The sequence below is a fragment of the Elephantulus edwardii genome, unplaced genomic scaffold (genome assembly GCF_000299155.1).
Source record: "Elephantulus edwardii isolate Elephantulus edwardi_28Jun2011 unplaced genomic scaffold, EleEdw1.0 scaffold00301, whole genome shotgun sequence".
Taxonomy (NCBI): domain Eukaryota; kingdom Metazoa; phylum Chordata; class Mammalia; order Macroscelidea; family Macroscelididae; genus Elephantulus; species Elephantulus edwardii.
The window spans coordinates 847,091-851,114 of record NW_006400051.1 but is presented as its reverse complement, the minus strand read 5'-3'; the positions used below and the strand labels follow the sequence as shown (position 1 = coordinate 851,114).

At 37.0% G+C, this 4,024-nt stretch overlaps 1 pseudogene; it reads left to right on the top strand.

Moving 5' to 3' along the window:
• The first annotated feature begins 1,146 nt into the window (after window positions 1-1,146).
• The window catches only part of LOC102847433, a 10,308-nt pseudogene continuing 7,430 nt past the window's right edge, over window positions 1,147-4,024 (top strand).

The following is a 4,024-nucleotide window of genomic DNA, read 5'->3' as shown; positions in this document are numbered from 1 at the left end:
ATTTAATAAAAAAATAAATAAATAAAATTTTCTACTTGTTTATTTACAAAATTTGAACACATTGTTTTCAAGGAAAATTCTTTCAATTTCCCTCATCCCTCCACCCAACAAATTGTATAATCTCATGATTAATTCACCATTCCCCTGTACATCCTCACCCCTGTGCTTCCAACCTCTCCCACCCCTCTTAGATTCCTATACTTACTCTACAGTAATGATTGTATACAATATTTATCCTCGTGGGACTGAATTAGTTCACTCAGCATAATACTCTCCATTCCCTCACAAGCTTGGTAATAATTTACAAAATCATATGCATGCTGCATAGTGTTCTATGGTGTGAATGTACCATAATTTCTGAATCCATGTATTTGGAGTTGGACATTTGAGCTGTTTTCATGATCTTTGAATGGTGAATAATGCTGCTATGAACATTGGTGTACAAATCCAAGTAGTGGAATAGCTGGGTCATATGGAATGTCTATGTTCAGCTTTTTGAGAAAGTGTCAAACTGCTTTCCAGCACGGTCATACCATTTTACTATCCCACCAACAATGTATAAGAATTTCTTTCTCCCCACATCTTCTCCAATATTTATTACTTGCTGCCTTGTTAAACTTTGTCACTGTTTTGGGATTAGAAATATGATGCTGGATATGTGAAATAACTCAGTTACAAAGTACAAATACTGCATAAGACAACTGTTACAAAGATAGGATGGTAAAAGAGAAGAGAGTTATGGTGAGAACAAGAAAAAGATTGATAGATAATGAAAAGTGTAACAGGATAGATGAAAGGAAAGTCATTCTGAAATATATGGACAATCAGACAGGACATACAATACTGAATGAATAGGGATTAAAAATACTTTAAAGCAGTATGTTTATAAATGAAAAAAATAAATTTCTTTGTAAACTTTGATTCAAACCACAATTAAAATATTGGTGCGTACACACACACACACACACACACAGACACACACACAAATATACCAAAAGAGACACCACATTGTATAGCTTCAGCTTCACATCAGTGTGAGAGAGCTGGTAAGTGGCATAAGCTTTCCCTCAGCCTACCCAATCCTCTGTGGTAGTGGCAGGCAAATGCACCTTAGGATAGAAAATAATCGCCAAACAAAGCAGCAAGATGGATAAGGGATTCTTGTGAGGAACAAGTGCAGACAGGATAATCTGGTTCCATAACAAACAGAAAAAGCTAGTCAAGTAGGTGAAATTTGCAGGATACATAGGAAAAAGGTAGGCATGAGCAAGATTTTGAGTTTATAAATACAACCTTGAATAACAAAATGAGTAATAGAAAGCGCTGGGTTTGAAGATGATGTGATTGAGTTTATATTCAACCAGCCAGAAGTGATGGATCCAGATTCCAGAATGATTCAAGTCAACTTGACTGTGTATTTTGAATAGAAAAATTGTTAGAGAATTTTTGGAAGACCTGTGGCCATTGTTATTAAGTGATCAAGAAAATATATTAATGTGTTTTGCTTCTTTGCTTGCTAAAATGTGTGATCTAAACCCAAGTCCGCTTGGGCCTTACGGTGGGCCTTACAGTGCTGGCAGTCCCTCCCAGGACAGGGAAAGGCTTGTACCTTACACATCACTATCTCACTGCTATTTGTTTCTTTATTTGCTAAACAGCTTTGCGCCCTCCCTCAGGCCTGTGGTTGTCAGGCCAAGAAGGCAACAAGAATTTACAAGATCTTGCCAAGACAAAACCTTCAACCTATTGAAGACAAAGACCTTCACATCACAGAAAGCTGACAAGAGAGTTGAGGATCCTAGTTGCACCACTCTACAGAGCAAGCAGAGTAGACAAAAGAAATGCTGCTTATCTATAGGGGTCCTGCTCCAAATCCAAACAGTTCCGCCAAGAGAAGGGAACTAGGATTAAATGAAGATGCAGAGAGATTATCTCTGATGATGAATAGCAAAAGCTTTATTCTCTAGCCCAAGTATATATATGTTTCTAGAAACATGCCTGCAGGGGTAATCACATCAAACATCCCCAGACCTCAACACAAAACAATAATATCTTCTGGAATACCCTATAATGTGTTTTAAAGAACAAAAAGCCAAAAAGTATCACATTCCTTAAATTCTGAGACCTTTGGTCACTCCCTATTCATTAGCATTCTGCTTCCTTGGGTTGTTTACTGTCAAACAGATGGCCAAGCCAAGATGGGTGGTCCTGCTGGTTTTACAATGCATTGCTAATCTTGATTTGCAAGTTAGCCAGGTCCCCAACAACTGCTTACATTGGCACCCCTAGTCTCAGGGCACTTCTGAGACAAATGAGGACGATATACTTTAGGAGAGAAGATATGATCAGATGAGACACTTTTTCTCAGAATCAGCACTTTCGGCTGCAGTGCAAAGAAGGACCTCAAGCTCCCCTAAAGATGAACTCCTTCATTTGATGATCCCTTCCACCATGAAGGCATCTCCGGGACTAAAGAGTTCAATCTACTAACTCTCTCAATTGGCAGACTGAGGTGGTAGACAGAGAATTGTCTTCAAAGACCCCTGATCAGAAACCACTTACATAGAGCCTCTGGCCTCTCAGTGCACTGCAATCCACAGACAAAACAGGACAAAAGACAATAGGATAGTAAGGCAAGATTTCTGCAGGGCTACATTAGAGATCCAAGGAAATCTGAAGCAAAGAAAATACATTCCCAGAACGAATTTCCAGTTAAAAGATTAGTCCACCCTATAAACGGGACATTATAAGCTGGCAACAAATCAAAACTATTAGAAATATTAGAAGTACCAACAAATTATGCTGACTCATATAAACAGCCTAACACTTATCATGAAATACTACACATAATGTCACAAGAGCAGCAGGCAACTTCAAACATTGTAAAAAACAAAACAAAACAAAACAAAAAAAAAACCCCAAATTAAACCTACAAATATAAAAAAAAATAAAATCCAAACAAACAAAATCTCCCCCCCCAAAAAAAAACCTCAACAGATCATATTGCAGACCCAGTGAATACACCAGAATCAGGGAGAGAGGAGACATATATTGATATGAAGTCACTCAAACAGTTATGGAAATCAGTACGACTTATAAAAGAAACAATGGAAGCCAGAAATAAATTTAATATTTCAGAGACAGAGAACCAGAAAGAATATACTGATGCAGAGTTATTTGAAAAGCTACAGAAGAAGATGAAAATGATGCAAGAAACAATGGAAGGCAGTAGAAGGCAAAGCCTCCAATAGACAAAGAGACAGAAAAAATATACCAGTGAGGAGGAACTTGCATAACTATTAAAGAATATACAAAAGATGGAAGAAAGACTTGCAACTATAGATAATCAGCTACAAGAACATAAAAAAAATCGTCACAAGACAGAGAGAGACTACAGCCAATCCAGTGCTGGAAATAAGAGAAATGCATGAAAATACAATCTAGAATATTATGACAGAATAGTAAAAGTGTTCAACATGCTGGAGGGACAAAATGTAGAACAGAAGAGAGGTAGCAAATAGTGAGCTGGAAGACAAGAACCTTAGCAGAAACATACTAGAAGAAAAATCAGAGATGACACACAAAAAAGAAGAAAACATTAGAATCATGTGGGATGACAATTGACAACAAAGGATCCTTTACATAACAAAGCTGTCCATCAAATATGAAGAACAAATTAAATACTCTGGAGAAAAGAAGGAATTTAAAGACTTTGTGAAAACAAGACCAAATTTACAAGAACTTTTAAGGGAAGTCCATCACACAGAGACAACAAAGGAAAATGGATGGACCATAATAACCAGAAACAACAGAAGAAACACAGCAAAACTGCATGCAGTGGTAAAATCTAGCCTATAAATAATCAAACTTAGTGTGAATGGACAAAATGCACCAATCAAGAGAAAAAGAGTAGCAGAAACAAATCTAAGAAATGAATAGAAAACTAGTCTCAGAATAAAGGATGGGGGAGGGGAATATAACAAGCAAATGATATCTACAAAAAAGTGTTGTTGTTGTTGTTGTT